The 18569-nt window shown below is 42.2% G+C and overlaps 1 protein-coding gene across 1 annotated transcript in view; it reads right to left on the reverse strand.

Annotated features, from left to right (window-relative positions):
- LRRN1 (leucine rich repeat neuronal 1) overlaps nucleotides 1-18001 on the reverse strand; it is a 43239-nt gene extending 25238 nt beyond the window's left edge. The window contains exon 1 of the mRNA XM_065935279.1: nucleotides 17543-18001. The gene's annotated coding sequence lies outside the window, so the exon portion shown is untranslated. The remainder of the gene's footprint in view (nucleotides 1-17542) is intronic.
- Nucleotides 18002-18569: the final 568 nt, after the last annotated feature.

Raw genomic sequence — 18569 nt, forward strand, 5'->3', positions numbered from 1 at the left:
CTTTAGTAGTTACTTTTTGAACTTTAGATATAGTTATGATATTTTTAATGACTCAAAATGAAAGTTATCTCTTAGAAAGGTTGACTAAATAAATAAGAAGGTTCTTTTTAAATAAAATACATTTTAGAATAAAATGCAGTACAAGCTCATCTATCTAGGACTAACATAAATCGTACAAGCTTTCTATAGGGTTTTAAGTTTAAGAGTACACTATTTGCTCAACTGGTTATAACAGAGATGAAATAGATTAATGTTGGCTTATTATTACTTCACATTACATTTAAATGAGGATAATGAAGACATAATTTGAACACAAGACCAGAAAATGAGAATTACTTTCCTGGAGAATTAGGCAATTTTAAATAGTAAGCTTCAGCAACTTGGGCTAAAATATGGACAGGTAGCTTAATCTTGCTTCAGGACTTTTAAGTCTCAGAAATCTAACAAGCACCCATGTTATAGCACTCATGAAAAAACTGTGGGTTCAGAAGTATCACCATCAATATGTGACTGGCCATTAGGTTACTGTACACGTCAAAGGAACAACAGAATGAATGAAAATAATTGATTGGGAAGCTCTCCTGTGTAAGGCACTGTTGGGGGCAGACAGTGGGGGTGCTGGGCATCCTAGGTTGAGGTGAAACTGTAAGCAAAGCGTAGTGTCCTGAGTCAGTTGTGAGCACTTCTTTTCAAATCCAAATTTAGAGACAGTGTGTTGTTAGCTTGAAACTGGTCATGCTAAGTGTACACCACAGAAATTGGCAAACCCTAAGAATCAGGATTATCTTATTGGAGACATGTTAAACATTTACCAGCACACTACTGGTGTTAAGGCACCAAAGGAGCAGAGTTGGAATTGGTACATGGAATCAGAACTACTTCATTATGAATGAGATTCAACGTCTGCTAAGATAGTATGGTGACTGCAGCCATGAAATTAAAAGACGCTTGCTCCTTGGAAAAAAAGCTATGACAGACCTAGATGGCATATCAAAAAGCAGAGACATCACTTTGCCAACAAAAGTCCATACAAAGCTATGGTTTTTCCAATAGTCATGTACGGATATGAGAGTTGGACCATAAAGAAGACTGAGCGCTGAAGAATTGATGTTTTCAAACTGCAGTGCTGGAGAAGCCTCTTGAGAGTCCCTTGGATAGCATGGAAATCAAACCAGTCAATCCTAAGAGAAATTGACCTTCAATATTCACTGGAAGGAGTGATGCTGCAGCTGAAACTTCAATACTTTAGCCACCTGATACAAAAAGTTGACTCACTGGAAAAGACCCTGATACTAGGAAAGATTGAGGGCAGGAGGAGAAGGGGATGACAGAGGATGAGGTGATTGGATGGCATCACTGACTCAATGGACATGAGTTTGAGCAAACTCCAGGAGATAGTGAAAGACAGGGAAGCCTGGCGTGCTGCAGTCCATGGGGTCACAAAGAGTCAGACATGACTTAGCGACTGAACAACAACAAGATAAGAGTGGAAAAATCAAGACAGAAAAGAAGGATGGTGCCTATCTATGGAGGACTTTTAATGCTTCATTAAGAAGTATTCTCTGAATTTACTATCCTTGTCAGAGACCTAGCAAAAAACAGAAGGTACATTAAAAATGGAGTGAATTAAAAAAAAAAAAAAACCCTAAAAGGGGACAATTTACAAGGCATGGAGAAGGTTCAGATCAACTCACAAAAGATGACCGAACAGCCCTGAGCTAGCTACTGCAAGAAGCAGACGCCAATAAGAAACCAAACAGCAAGGGACCTACTGGGACAGTCCATACAATCCAATTTCCAGGTTACAAGCAAAGCGGAAAGGGTAGGGTGGATCCAGAGGTGTACAGAGAATAACCAGCACAATCTCAGTATCAGTGAGGACAACTAAGTGTCCTCACAGGGAACTATGGGATCATTTCTATAAATTCAGAAAGACTGACGCACCTGTATGACAGGAGAGGGAACATGATGGATATGGGGAAACCCACCAAGAAGCACTTTGAATAAGCTAAATGAGAGGTAATGAGAACTGGCATTGGGGTTGTGGTGATAGGAACAGAGAAGAAAGACCATATGTAGGAGGCATCAGAGAGCTATAAATAGAGAGGTATCTATCAGATATTATTACATTGACCAGATATGGAGAAAGGGGAGAGAACAGTTACAAGTTACCAAAGTATTGAGCCTGGATGACTTTGAGATCCTGGCTGCAAACAAGACAGGGTATGCAGGAGCTTATTTTGAAAGTGGGCTAAGTTTCCATTTGTGTGATTAGAAGGTGGGAAGAGAGAAAGGTCGGAGTACTTCTCCCTCTGGTCCCCTCGCTGCTGGGCCCGTGTGTAGTGACTATGTTCCTCTGCAGAACACTATGGTATCCTCTCATACGGCCACAACTCATTTTGGATCCAAACCATTGCCTCCTCTTGACCCTTTGATGATGTTGTGATTCTTTAGGGGTGAAAATATCCAGCGGATATTTGAAAATATAAAAATATAGGACAGGAGTTTGCAAGTGAGGTTATGGTCAGAGAGAAACTTGAATGTTTTTTTCATAAAGGTCTAGTATAGAAGACTTGAGATCTCAAGAGGCATGGAGAGAAAAATAGAATAATAACAAAAGGGTTCAGGGAAGCCAGAGATGTTCTGCCATAAAGCACAGTACAAATACAAAGGATAATGGCATCTTGCTGAAAAACAACTGACTCTACCTTCATTGTCTCCTTTGATAACTGTTTAGTGATAGTGTTGGAATTAAGTTATATGTCAATACAAAGATGGAGCTAAAACAAATTATTACCAGGCAGCACTCTAACTCAGTATTGAGGTGATCTCTGTATTATGAACCATAATAATTGAGATCAGGCAGAAAAGTATATCTCTCCACGGAGGACAAATCAATAACAACTAGGTTTTATGGTCATTAGCACCCTAATGAAATTACTCACCATCTAAATATCTCAGAGGATCTTGCACATTCAACATCAGTCACCTTTTTCACGTTAACACCGGCCAAATGTAGCTAAGTGCAACTTTTATAATGGAGACCATGAACAAGAATGATATTCTACACCTAAAACATTTGCAAACCAAGCAAGAGGAGTTATTTAAATGATACTCCTAAACCAGTACTTAAAATTTTATAACTGTGGGCATCACAGTCGATATGTTGTTAGTTAGCCAGTGTCTTAATCAGAGGTTCATCTACAATAAAGGGACATGTATTACATCTACAGTAAAGGGGGAAAACAGGCGATGGAAAGCAGAAAATAAAAGAGGGTACATTAGTTTACTGGGCTTCCCAAGTGGCTCAGTGGTAAAGAATCCACCTGCCAAGGAGGATATGCAGGTTCAATCTCTGGACTGGGAAGATCCACTAGAGAAGGAAATGGCAACCCACTCCAGTATTCTTGCCTGGGAAATCCCATGGACAGAGGAGTCTGGCGGGCTGCAGTCCATAGCTTTGAGAAAGAGTTGGATGTGACCGAGCAACTAAAAGGCAATACTATGGCCCACTCTCACATGCATTTTATCTTTAACCAAAAGGTGGAGAAGTTAAGCAACATGCCCAAGACCACTCAGAAAGGAAGGCCTTTCTTGCCTTATGCCTTTTTAGCTCTTAGTCTGGGCATGTCTTTTCCAATGAGTCAACTCTTCGCATCAGGTGGTCAAAGTATTGAAGTTTCAGCTTTAGCATCAGTCCTTCCAGTGAACACCCAGAACTGATCTCCTTTAGGATGGACTGGTTGGATCTCCTTGCAGTCCAAGGGACTCTCAAGAGTCTTCTCCAACACCACAGTTCAAAAGCATCAATTCTTCAGTGCTCAGCTTTCTTCACAGTCCAACTCTCACATCCATACCTGACCACTGGAAAAACCATAGCCTTGACCAGATGGACCTTTGTTGGCAAAGTAATGTCTCTGCTTTTCAATATGCTGTCTAGGTTGGTCATAACTTTCCTTCCAAGGAGTAAGCGTCTTTTAATTTCATGGCTGTAATCACCATCTGCTGTGATTTTGGAGCCCCAAAATTAAAGTCAGCCACTGTTTTCACTGTTTCCCCATCTATTTCCCATGAAGTGATGGGACCAGATTGGAAAAGACCCTGATGCTGGGAGGGATTGGGGGCAGGAGGAGAAGGGGATGACAGAGGATGAGATGGCTGGATGGCATCACCGACTCGATGGACATGAGTTTGAGTAATCTCCGGGAGTTGGTGATAGACAGGGAGGCCTGGTGTGCTGCGATTCATGGGGTCACAAAGAGTCAGACACGACTGAGCGACTGAACTGAACTGAACTGAACTGGGCATGTCAGTCCAAATATGTCAGGCACCGGCATGCCACTCAGCTGTTGTTCCTGCAGTTCATCTCTCCAGGAATTCAAGCCTTCTGCTGTCTTCTTCTTTTCATGACTAAACTCAACACATCCCATTCCTTTTGTACATAATGCTAACTCTTCCTTTGCAGAACTTCATAATAGCCTGCCTTGTCTGAGCTCCAGCGTACTTTAGAGGAAGGACTAATTTCCCTCAATATTTTGTTCTATTCTAAGCCTCACTGGTCTTCTCTCTTGTTTTTCAAACCCAACAAGCTTCTTCCAACCTCCAGGTCCTAGCTTACAAAGATCTACCCTGTACCCTTTTGCCTAGGTGATTTTCACTTACCCTTGAATTTTTGGTTGAAATGTCACTTCTTTAGGGAGGTCCTCTCTTAGAAGCCTCCATGGCATGTTCTATTCTGGCCTCTTGAACTTCTCTTTCTCTGGACTTGACAGAGCCATACTTTTACATTTCCTTGTGTGATAACTGGATTAATGCTTTTATCCCCTATCAGAAGGTGAGCCCGACATAGGAAGGGACCACATGTCATTTGTTCTGCTCACCACTATATCCCCAGATACAATGCATGTGAAAGTGGGCCATCGCGTTGTCGTTTACTTGCTCAGTTGCATCCAACTCTTTTGTGACCCTATGGATTATAGCCCGCAAGGCTCCTCAGTCCACACACAGAGATCTGCACCGAGACAGAGGTGGTGCTGTTAGTGCCTGTCAAGTGACTGAAGTAAACGACTGTCATGTACTAAGCATCACAGCAAGAGCTTGCCCACGTATCCTCATAGCAACCCTGTGAGATCACATCATTCCTCTATTCCACGGATGAGAGAACTTGGGGTGAGGGTGGGATGGTGGTGGGGAGCAAATAAATTCAGTCTTTTAACCAAGATCACTCAGCTAGTATGGGATAGAGTTGAAATTCAAACCTAGACCCATCTCATCCAAGTCCCTTTTTCTGTTGTTACAGAATTTCCACAGATGATCACTTAATTATTTTGTCTTGTTTCTATTCATTCTATCTCCCCAATGAGTCTCAAAGCTTATTTGGGATGGAAATAGCACCTTGTACATTATTTTCATCCCCCCACATCACCCTGCTAATAGCATTTGATATTCTATATGCATTTAATGAATACTTTTTGATTAATAGTACTTTCTTGGCATTAATAACATAAAAGCACCCCCAAATGAGCTCAGCGTTCTATAACAACCTGTCTAAAATAGTAATGTACTAACATGTGTGAGTATAATACAGGTTTAAGAGCTACTAATTTCTACCAAACTTTAGGAAATAATTTTTTTAAAATTATTTGAAAGAAACAGCACGGCAAAATGAAATGGACATATGATATGGAAATCCCTTTCCTCTTTCATTTGCTGAGTATTTGTGTGTTTCCATGTGTACTCTTCTGGGTGCCAGGGACGTAAAGCTGAGGAAGTCATAGTCTTTCCCTCAAGGAACTGTTGGATGGAGGGGGTGGTATCACAGTGATGTAAATAAATAGTCTTAAATTAAGATAATCTATGCTTGAAGAGAGAACAAGGAAATGTGGGGAAAGCAAAGACAATGTGACTAGCTCAGCCTGGAGGAAAACCAGAGTTAAAAGCACCTGGTCCTAAACACTAACTGGCTGTGAGATACTGGACAAATTCTGTGTGTCAGGTTGTTACTTGTCTTTAAACTGGGGATAATACCTATGTCCCAGAGTTGCTATACCCTCCTCTCAACACACTTAGAAAAAGCTATTTGTTGGTAAGAGTAACTAGAGGTGACGAACTGGGTGGCACTGGCTGTCTGTCCCCAGTGGCTAAAAGTAGCATCTCCATTTACCTGTAAATACACCCACCTACCAGTTGGGAAGCTCTGATTAGAAGGATGAGACAGACAGTAAAAGTTCTCTGCGTATAGTTATTACTTCCAGCCCTCATAGAATTCAGAGAAAATGAGGCAAATAGTATTCCAACCCTCGCCTTCATGTGTAAAGTAGAATCTGCTAGCTGAAACAAGGCAGAGCAGCTTAAATCATAGCAGCTTTTTCCTATGTCAGTCAGACCAAGGGTCTCCTTAAGAGTCACCTGATTTGGCTAGACTGGTACTTCCTCTTGCTTTGTGACTGACCTGCTCCCAGGAGGACTTTTGGTTACATTGAACTGGATTTTAATCTGATCCCAACCAGGAGTTTTGCAGTTTTGTCAAGAAGCAAGAAGGTAAATATTACAAAGATGGTGATTCAAAGAATCAACAATAGTAATGGTAATAGCATGATTTATTATCTTAACAGTGGATCCTACAGTGTTAGAGTTGAAGCTTTTGGGTCTGTTAATTGTAAGAAAATTTTGAATTCAGCTCTCTTTGATAGCTCTGAACTGTACCTTTTCTCTCTGGTTAGAAAATCTGATTCTAGGAATCACAGCTTAGGGGTATTATAATATTTTCAAAGAGAGAAAAGGCAGAATGGATACAAAGCACAATCTAGAAACAAAAAAAGGCTCTAATGTATTCATCTGTTTGCCAGTTCTTTCAAAATATTGTACATCCACTGACTCAAGATTTCTTGCATGTCTGGACAAATATAAGCTCTCTTGGGGTTCACCACAAAAGGTGACAATTGTGTGTACAATCAGCTTCTCAAACATCTAGTCCGAATCTTCTTGTCTTTTAAATTCCTCCACTTGACTAAAAAAGAGCATCCAGACACTATAGCAGTCAGAATGCTGGGTTTCTATATAATAATACCAGTATGACCTACTGCTGCTATTTACTATGTACTTCCATTGGTCCAAGAACTGTGCAAAAGGCTTTAGATGCATGATCTCATTGAATGAGTCCAGTGATTCTGTAAGGCAGGCCTTACATTTTACTGAAGAGGATACTGAGGCTCACTGACTTCACTCCAGGTCACAGAGCTAGGATGCAGTTTTGAAACCAATTCTTCCCAACTCTAAGACCTGCCTGGTTATCCACTCTCTTAGCTCTGTCTTGGGTTGTACATCCTGTAACAAGATGACAGGGACTCACATTGTTTTTGATGCATAACTTGCACACCAGAAGGATCTCTAAAAGCAAAGCACTCTTTAGAAGCAAATCTATGCTATTGAAACTGTGTGTTTTGTTTTTACCTTGAGTAGCTTGTCTGAGAAGCAGCAAAAATAAACACCTAGCCTTCCATGAAAATAAAAAAAGAAGCAAATCTCAAGTAGTTTCTAATATGGATAGCAAACTCAATACTTTTCATAATATTTACCAATCTACTTATCTCTGCAAATATCAAATAACTTTTTTCACAACTAATCATTTTACTTCTTTTTTATGTGTACCATAAAGATGTTTTTCAACTTTTAGAAACCTTCTAAATTTAAACAGGTGAAATAACTCAATATGCCACGTGATGGTAATGGTTAGGAGAATGCAGTCTTTAAGTATGCATTTTCATCCACTTAAAATTACTTATCTTAAATACAATTTAGAAACATGCTGTTAATAATTGCAATAATTTTAAAGGATAATTCAATGATGATTGGTTAAATAAAAACATCATGTTTTAAAATTTAAAGTAATAAATAAACACATCATTTTATTTTACATAAACCCTTAATAATGGAATTATAGAATTTTTAGAGCCAGATGGGCTATGAAAGCTAGTTTAGTCCAATCCTTTAGTTTTTCAGCTACAATTAAAGAGAAAGAAACACAGCCAAGGACTTTTACAGTGCAGTTTATAGTCAGACCCAAGTTCATATCCCTGCCCTGCCACGTAGCAGCTCTAAGAATTCATTCGTCATCCAGAGCCAGTTCTTGAAAGTGCCCTGCTTAGAAAGCTGAACTGCTATAAAACTGAGAGTTCACCTAAAGGACTCTCTGCTCTAAAACATATATATTCTATTCATTCATTCGACATATCTATTGAGTACACACTAGTTTGTGGCCTTGGGCAAGTTGCTTAATGGCTTTGTTCCTTAGTTTCCTGAGTTGTAAAGCAGGTATCTACATTATAGAGTACTTAATTGCAAGGATTAAATGAATGAATGCAGGTAAAGTATGTGGGATGGTTCTGGGCACACCAGAAAGGCACAAAAATGTTGGACATGTTTCTCTTACTGCGTCTACATTTTATATTAGGTAACATGGTAGGCCCTGGGGATATAACTTGGGAGTCCTATATAATATCTTCTTCCTAAAAAGTAAAGTATCTCACTTGCATGGAGTGAATCTCTCATTCCATTGCTCTATATTGAGGGTGAAATCATTTGGAAACTTCTTCAGTAGGGTTTATTTGGACAGTGTTATCCTTCAGTGCATGAAGAGAACACTGTCCCACCAGCATTTGCCCATGTACTTTCTGTTTTTCCTTTAGATGGCTTTGAAGGAACCCAAGATTTCCACCTGGTCTCCCAGGTGAGAAATGATGGGTTTGTGAGTATGTGCAGAAGTTGCCTGGGATTCCAGAGATAGACTATCCCTGAAGGACACAGCAAAGCTAACTGGTCCTTTGGGAATTTAAATCTGACGTGAAGTTCTCTCTGCAAAGAACTATAATCAGCTGGAAGAACAAGCAGAGAAATCCAGTTAATTGCCACTCCAGTGTCTCCAGCGGTTCCATCGTGGTTGGCTAAGTTAATATAAATTCCATTAGTGTCTTGGAAACTCTCAGGTCATGGCTGAAGCCCTACATAACTCTCACTCATGATCTTGGAAATCACAGAATTACAAAGATGAGAAAACCCTGAACAGTCAGGCAGTTCCTCAGTCTTCCTTCTCACAAGAAAACATCACACCATTCCAGAGAAGTGGGAAGTAGTTATATATTTAAAACCTTGAGAGAAGGCTCTCCCCAAAACTCATTTTTAATGTGCCAGTCTTTTGGTGGCTCAAACTGTAAAGAATCTGCCTGCAATGCAGGGCACCCGGGTTTGATCCCTGGATCGGGAAGATCCCCTGAAGAAGAGAATGGCTACCCACTCCAGTATTCTTGCTTGGAGAATTCCATGGAATTCTCCATGTAGCTCTCCTGGTGGGCTGCAGTTCATGGGGTTACAAAGAGTAGACACAACTGAGCGACTAACACTTTTGCGTTCTTTTTGCTTTTATTAAAAGCAAATACAGAAACTTTTCGATATGAAATCTAATATGTCATCCCTGTTGTATGTGGGTGTGCAAGTGTATCTATGTATACACTGGTCATTATTCTCAGAGAGAAAGTTAAAATAATCCTGCCAAAGAAAAAAAGCAAAAGCAAAGGCAGAGAGCCACACTACTACTGCATCTCTTTTCCTAGGGAGAACATCCTCAATTCTGTCCACATATTCTGGGTTATGTCATTTTCTTACCCTGGCATCACTCTTCTATGAACCTTTCTTCCAAGCCTGTCACAGTCATTTTTTAAGCTTTTAAGGTCAGCTTGAAATAAAATATTAGAAAAAGAACTATTAGTCCTTAGGTGTCTGGGAAACCCAGCTTAAATTTCTCTGCATGATACATTATAATTAAAGCATCCCAGATCTTTGCTCTCTTTGGTAACCCAAGAGCTAGATGCTGAGTCACTGTCATATTATTACCTGTTCTGACTTCATAGTCCAGGAAGTAGCTTCAGTGTGAACCAGAAAGGCACTGGGTTTGAAAGAGGCAGGGAGGCGGGTCTTACCCCAGCTCTGTTGTTTCCTTAGGTGTGTGACCTTAGACAAACTGAACTTGCATTACCAAGAAGAGCCTTGCAACCCTACTTCTTTTATAGATAAACCTTAGAGAAATATTAAGTGACTTGTCCAAGGTCACACTGCATCTTTCCATGGCTTTGGTTCATTAGTTATTTAAAAAAATAAAAAAGAAGGAATGATAGTATTTGGTGTCTCAGAATGTTGCAGGTCAAATGAGATACATATTTAAGGACTCTGATGAATTTGAGGTTCTGAAACATGAGGCATTGCTCGCTTTGTCAGCCACATCTCCTCTTTAAGCTCTTTAAGCAGCTTGTACAGCCCTATGTTTCTTGTCACTGACACTCATTCTGTTTCCAGCCTCCTCTCCTGATGACTCAAGACACTCTGAATTCTGAATTCTACAAGGAATTAACAGCTCTGTCCCCAGTGTAGACTTCTTGAAAATTTAAGACTTGTACCCTCTTTCAACCAACCGTCCAACTCATTTATGTTCAGTAAGGTTAGGTCTAAAATTGTCTCCTGCTGAGTATTGGTGTTCCAGGTGATAGCCTGTTCAGGGAGTGAATCAGAATGTTTCTTAAAGCGTTTGCTGGCAGTCAAAATTTGGATGAAGGCTTCTACTTCTGTACAGATTCTGTAGCTCATACCTTTACCATCACAGAATGCTTTATTGCACTTGCCACTCTCCTTTCTGTCACCTGTACTAGACGTAAACTCACCAGAGCAGGATTCCTCACCCTCAGCCTGACTGACACGTGGAACAGATACTGTTCTGCTATGGAGGGCCCATCTGTTCATTTTAGGATATTTAACATCATCCCTGACTTCTAGCCAGTAGCGGCCCCATCCTCAGTTGTGACAATACCTGACAAAAATGTATTCAAATGTCCCTTGGGGGTGAAGGGGCAAAGTCACCCCCAGTTGAAAACTTCCATGCTAGATCTAGCCAAGTGTCTTTTCATACTGGGCATTCAATAAATCCCTGAAGGTTACGTGACTGATGGCAACAAAATGCTTATGATGATTTAGTGTACAAGCTGCAGAAAAATCAAGCTAATTTCTTTTGGTTTTAGTGCCTGGCACACGTCTGGTGCTCAGAATATATTTACTGGGTGAACAAGTGTTCTATAATCCTAAGCAGCTCCCTGTATCCCAAGTAAAATTCTTTCCCTCAAAAGAATCCAAGTGAGATTCATGTCAATGTATGACAAAAACCACTACAATATATATACAAAAAAAAAAGAATCCAAGTGAGGTGCTGGGAAATTGTCCTGTGGTGGGAGGGGTTGGGAGGATTTTTAAAGAACAAAACAATCTCTTAAACTGTGGTATTAGGAACCAGGAAGATAACCTTCCTGTGTCCCCCAGACCTTAAGCTCTCTGTTTCATCATGACATACACGACAGAAATCACATTCTTTGCAGTGGAAAATACTAGAAACATCTACTAGTGTGCTTGGATCCTTTAAAACACAACTTGGCTAGGGACGCAAAGCACCAGGAGGGATGCAGGACATCCAGAAGGTCACACATGCAGTCATTAGTGTCAGAGCTGGGAAATGAGTCTGTGCCTTCCTGACTCCCTGTCCAGTACTTGATTACAGTGATTATTATAGATGCAAATTAAGACTTATTACTATTGTGAAATAACAATGCAGGTTAATCATATTCTTTATTGCCATGCTAACATTTTTTTCTAGAGGGGAAAATTATAGGCATGAAACCAATTAAGCAAGCTTTCTTTCTTTGTAAAGCTTTCTTAGTTTTCCTAAATGAAGATTCTCTCGTTGTGCTTCCTACTTAATACTGCACGCTGACTTTTTTTTTTTTTTGTCTCCTGGGCCTTCCTGAGATGGATGCTAATACTCATGCTGTCCATTTTCCCCTATATGAATCAAAAATGACTATGCTAATACATTATCTCAAAGGGCAGTCATAAATAGGAGTAGCAAATATTTTGAAATGAATACTTAACAGACATCCTTCAGTAGAGGTTAAGCATTGTTGGAAATGCCTCCCTTAGAAATCTTTGTTAGTCAAAGGCTTGCAGTTGCCTCTTGTTGGATCTCACTGTAGAATGGCTGCCCTGCCATGAATGAAACGATGGCTCCAGAAATGGACAACGGATTAATCTATGTATTCCTCAAACTTTACGCAGTTGTCCTTTACCCCCAGGTCTACATAATATTTGCCACAAAAACCTTTCATGTAGAAGAATGTCATGTCACATGTACATTGTTAGTGTAACTATGGTGACCAAAAAATGCCAGCAGTGTGTCTGTTTCATACACAAATGAGGGGGCGGCTGTGGAGTCCACAAGTCTGCCGGTGGTATGATAGACGTGAGCGAGGATGGCCTGGGTCAGAAAATTACCAGGCATTTATATTAATCAGAGCTTTCCAATAACATTTCAACCCCTGAGCTATGAAGAGTGTAAATGGAAGGCAATAAGCCACTGTAAAAGCAGTTTTCACTCCTCAGTTTTTGAAACTAAATGTCATAAATAAAGGCAGCAGTATCTTTGGAGGGTACCCCCAAGTCAAAGTTGACAGACCTCCAGTAATGTATCAGTGCAAGTTTAAGCCTAGTTTCTTTGCATCTCAGGATGATTTTCACTGTATCAAGTGTAAAGGTTCCATCCCAGTTAAACGTTTATGTTAGTTGTGGTATTGAGGGCACAACTTCCACAGAGCTTTTAGCAATCTTACTTATTAGGGCAGTCAGTCCTTCCAGCCCTATTCACCTAACCTTGTCAGATACAAATGAGGGAACTGAGAGTTTGTGGTGCTAAGAAACTGATCTAAGATCACCTAGCTAAGATTAGATAGCTGAGTTACCAACCAGATAACTGATAAAACTGCTAATAATATTCTACATTTGTTAGACCTTTTCAAAATATTCAAAAAGTAAAAAAAAAATAATAATAATATATAAGCCTGCATATTGTTTCTTAAAAAATAACTCTGAACATAAAGTGGCATAAATTTTAATTATTGAATAAAATGCTTAACACTTCTGTTGGCATGGCATTGTTTAGTCACTAAGTCATGTCTGACTCTTTTGCAATCCCATGAACTGTAGCCTGGACTATAGCCCGCCAGGTTCCTCTGTCCATGGAATTTCCCAGGCAAGAATACTAGCATGGCTTGCTATTTCCTACTCCAGGGGATCTTCTAGACTCAGGGATCAAACCCACATCTCCTGCATTAGCAGGCGGGTTCTTTACCACTGAGCCACCGGGGAAGCCCAAGGGTGTCCATAAAGTCTGAAAATGTATGCTATATGATTGTATTGTATATTATAATTATAATGTCAGTAAACAATTTATTATACATTTGTCTGTTTTGAGACTTGGACACTACATCCAGTGATGGATCCATAAAGTAGGCAAATGTGAGTGAAAGAAACTCAGTTGTGTCCGACTGTTTGTGACCCCATGGACTATAGATTCCGTGGAATTCTCTAGGCCAGAATACTGGAGTGGGCAGTTGTTTCCTTTTCCAGGGCATCTTCCCAAACCAGGGATCAAACCCAGGTCTCCCGTATTGTGGGTGGATTCTCTACCAGCTGAGCCACCAGGAAAGCCCAAGAATACTGGAGTGGGTAGCTTATCCCTTCTCCAACAGATCTGCCTGACCCAGGAATTAAACCGGGGTCTCCTGCATTGCAGGTGGATTCTTCACCATCTGAGCTATAACAGAAGCAAGTAGGCAAATAGTACTATGATAAAACAAGAAAATTTAAAAAGCAAATTTTATTTAAGACTTATAGAATGAATGGTTCCCTTGGTCACTAAAGTACTGAATTTTACATATAGGGTTTAACTTTTGTCTCTCTTCTGCACTTTGAGCCAAAACAAGACAGAATACATGTTTTTCTGACTTTATCTGTATAATTATAATTTCATCCTGAATAAAATATTAATCAAAACTCTATTCATGAGTTAAAGATACTTCCATTGTTCCCAGAAACCAAAATATGGTTATGATTCTGAAATAGAATTTGCTTTATCTCCAGATTGCCTTAACCCAAAATAGATGTTCAGCATAATAATTTTGAAAAGTTAAATACAATATTTGAGCAACCTTACATTAGTGCACAAGTGAATCATTCAAAAACTATTACTTTGTATCTTAAAAATAAATAATAAGAAAGTATTATGAAACTCTAGTGAAAAATGACATCCTGGTTCTATAATTTACCACATTTTACTCGTGGTTTATGGTTTGTTTATGGTGGCATAAAAAGGTCTACCATTCTGATTATTTAAAATCATGCCCAAATGCCTTGGGAAGTAGCAGTATAATTCTGTAAAGGCAGATTTTCTTTAGTACCTACTGGATTCATCCCCATGAGTATAACTGCTTCAGAATATGTGATAATTGTTCTAACAGTTCAGGTCAAAAAGCTAGCTTTAATAGGTTCTAACCAGAGAGAAATCAGTGGTTGTATTTCCCCCGGCTTTTTGGGAATTGCAGACACTGTGCAGAACTACCTCTGTTACTGTTCAGAACCAGAGTAGGCAGTTGGGTCTGGTCTAAGATTTTATTTAGCAGAGTGATACTTGTCTAATAATAGGTACTTTATTACTTTTATTTACCAAGGAATAAGCCCTAATTTTCCCTTTCATTAGACTTGTGGAACAAAAATTTCACACAGCCAGGATAACAGCCAAAGAAATTCTCACAAAAGGTGAAGCTTTGGACATTTTAAAGTTACCACATTTGTTTCAAAAATATCTAGATGATAACTTTACGGTAAAATGACTTATTGCCTAGTTTAGAAATGCCAGCTGCATTTTATAGGTACCCTTCAAGTCCATAATACACACAGAATCCCAGGCTTAAGTCACATAAGAGTTTATTATAATGATTTGTAACTTTCTGACTTCTAGATAGCCCTAAGACAGAAAAATGTAATCTTGGCTAAATTTGACTTACTTAAATTTGACTCAGTTCAGTTTTCCCCTTCTGGGAAAGTACTGTGTTATGTGTTTAAAAGAAGTCACTGAACCAGCTTAACTGGTTCAGAAAAATAACTTAAGAAAGCAAGTAAAATAGCAACTAACATCTGTTACCCATCCCCTAAACCCATCCCACCCTACTGAGCTTCAAAACAATATTGTTTCTCTCTCTCTCTCTTTTTTTTTTTTTTACTTGTATTTTAATGTCCTTTTCAGTGAATATATAGAATACAGGGGCAAATGCTGTTCAGTGAATAGGTTCTTCTTCCCTCCAACAGTGATTGAGGCTGACAAAAGACGAGGCCACTGGTTGGCTTGTCAGTAGGTATGATCCCTGGGACTCACGTGCAGACCACACTGCCTGCCTTTTGTTCAGCGGTTGATCAATGCCAGGAGGTGAACAGTGCAGTGGTCTGTTGGCTACTCTTAGACAAGGCAGACATGTCTCTGTTTGAGGGTCCATTACATGAGTGCCTCGCTATTCACTGTTCTGTCCTGTGGCCCTAAAGCCCCTCAGGTGATTGGGAGTGTGATGGTTTCATCACCTGCAACTCTACAAGTTTGGTGCCTGCTACTGAAATGATTTTGACTGGACTATGAAGATCTTCTAGTGAGATCTTCCTGTCAGTCATCTACAACTATCTTCAACTATATTGTATAACCCTGAGGATGGAGAGCCTATGTGAGCAGGAGGTGGGGTTACTAAAAGGAAAGGAGAAGAAACTCTAAATAAAAGTTAAGGGGTCAGTTCAGAAATTACTTCAAATCATTTGAATTAAGTTACCTTCTGCTTCATTTAACACTTTTCCTCACTAGCTCAGAACATCCAGCTTGAATATTGCATAAAAACACAGCCAGGTAAAGAGCAAGCAGTGCTTGGAGCTTTCAGTACAATCACACTCAGAGATTTTGGCTCTTGAATAAAGGTGTCAGCAAGCCTTGGAATTCCCAAAGAGAAAAACTCACTGAGCCTTTATTCCATTTTCTTAAGGTCTATTGTTAACTAAAGACTCCTTGTCTTTTCAAATTCCTTCATGTGAATGGATGAGGCCAGACATCTGCCAGGATTTGCTCACATTTGCATGCAAATCAGAGACTTAGGGACACACATGGCCCCAGAGCCAACAACACCACTTTTTAACTGTAGACTTATACTGATCAAAGTACCTTCCTGAACTTTGCAGTCCTCTAGTGCTGGCTTTCAAAAATAATTGGCATATTCGAGTAGTGTTAATGCTTTTTAGGCCATGGTGGCAGAGCAAATTGCAAAATAAAACAACATACTGTATTTCCCAAATATCCTACAAGCAAAAAGCTCTCAAGTCAGCAATACCTGTCCCCTCAATGAATTCAATTTTCTTTATTATCTGGGTCTGGGAATGAAGATGCTAATAGCGGTGTGCTATTTAGAGAAGGGTCTATTTTCCTCAACTCTCGGCCTGTGGGGTTCGAGAATTGAGTGAATGTCTCAAAACCTTCACACCCCGATAATTCATTCATTCAGTTCCAGGCGCTATGGCTACAGGGGTGAACTCAGCAGGCAAGGTCCCCCTCTCTCTCCCGAAGGCGGTACTACTGCCCAACCTCCCGGCGCCAGTATCCAGGCCGGCTTCCTCACAACCGTCCTCGGACGGGTTTTCCCACCAGTCCCGGGTCAGCCGAGCCCCTGTAGCCACTCGATCTTTCCACCCTACCTGGGCCTACCAGGCAGCGGCTCCCCTCGGTGCAGGCAGTCACTGCCGGGCCCTGGGAAGTCCCGGGTCGGCGGCTGCCCACACCCCTCTGCACGCAGCACAAAAGACACCCGCTGGCAAACTTTCCGCTATCCTCCCCAGCCTAGCCTGGAACCGGCACCGGCTCCATGCCTGGGACGGACCGAGGTTTCCCAGACATTTCTGCATCCCTGGCAAACCTCCTGAGGCTGCCACCCTTTCTGGACTCAAAACGCGACGCAGGGTGAGGTCTTTCCCCACTTAGACCGCGCGACAGCTGAGTTGATTCTTTCGAATGCTTTCACTTCAGTACACTCAAGCGCTTTGTGAATTACGCCCCTTACCCTTTTGGCAAAAAGGCCACCGCCAAGACATCTTCTCTCTTATCTCTTTCCACAGCTTGCCACCTTCTTTCCCCTTTTCTTAGCCCTCTTTCCAACTCCCCGGGCCCCTTCCGACTCTGGCAGCATTTCTCAGTTCAGATTCCAGCAGCCCTCCTTCTTCCGGATCCCTGGGCATCACCCTCCCCGCCGTCGGTCCCGGGAATCTAGCGGGTTCGTCTCCTGTCACTGCCTTTTGCTCATTTCTGTTCGGCCTTCCTTCCGAATTACCATTCTCCCCCACCCCAGTGATTTTTGTTTGTTTGTTTTTTTGTTTTTTCAAAACCCCGTAAAGAGGTTACTAGATTCCCGCTCCTCCAGATCCGTCATTTTTCCCAGCTTCATGAGCCGCGCCCCCTCGTACCTCTTAGGCCCGCGATCTTGTCCCACGGTTCCCCAGACCGTTCTCTGGCCCTCCAAGCCACCAAGTTTGCTTTGACTTCCCCTCGCTGCCGCCCACATCTCCCGCCGCTGCCCGGCTGAGCGAGCGCACTTACCCCGAGGCCCGGCTGGCAGGGGTGCCGGGGTGCGCACGGACCAGGCACCGGAGGCGGCAGCAGGAGGAAGAGGAGAAGGAGGAGGACCGGCTGAGCGGCACCTCCCTCCAAACCCACAGGCACTGGCTCCTTAGGGGGCTCGCGGCAGAGCACCAAGACGCGAAGCGAGGCAGTAACACGAGCAACAGCTGCTGCGCGGGCCTGGGCTCAATCCGGCTCTCGGGGGCCGGGCAGAGGCAGGCAGGATTGGGGTAAAGGATAGAAGCGGGATGCTGACAGCGGGACAGCGACTGTCCAGGTCCAAAGGAGGGCGTCCGGAGCGCCTAGGGATGCCACCGCGCGGATGCTGCTGCCCGCGCTGACGCCGGCGGCCCCTCTCCCCGCCCGGAGGGCGCTGCAGGCGCGGGCGCACGGGCCTCGCTTAGCTCGCCGGCTGGCTGCCGGCGCCCTCGGTGCGCCCCGCTTTGTGCTCCCCGCAGCCGGCGTGCACCTGGTGTAAGCAAAAGCGGTCAGCTGATGGGCTGCACGCCCATTGGCTGCTCCACGGTCTCCGCCCCTCCCGCCCGACCCCCTTCCCGGCCTCCCCCTCCGGTCCTCCTGCCCCCCACACCACCCCCGCCTCAGCCCGGTGCTGGGGCACCATCTGTAGCCGGCTCAACGAAAACGTAGCGCCGTGGGTCCGGGTGGCTCGGCCTCCCCGAGTCGCGGCCGCGGCCGCTGCAGGGAGCAACGGGCCACCGCTTTTTGTCTAGGGAACGACAGGCTGCGGCTGGGTTAGGCAGGCAGAGCACATTGCCGTTTCTTAGCATAAAAGGTACCAAAAAAAAAAAAAAAAAACCCCAAAAAACGAAAAAAACCCTTTCTACCAGGCCACCTAGGCACAATGGAGCCAGATTTTTGTGCAACATAGAACTTGGGCTTCTGGGACTGAGAAGCAGACAAATTCAACCCAGAAGACAGCTAAGTCTCGGTGTGAAACCTGACCCTTCCTCTTAAAATGAATGGAGATTCATTGGGCTGTGTGTAC

This window comes from Muntiacus reevesi, chromosome 4 (assembly GCF_963930625.1).
Source record: "Muntiacus reevesi chromosome 4, mMunRee1.1, whole genome shotgun sequence".
Lineage (NCBI taxonomy): Eukaryota > Metazoa > Chordata > Mammalia > Artiodactyla > Cervidae > Muntiacus > Muntiacus reevesi.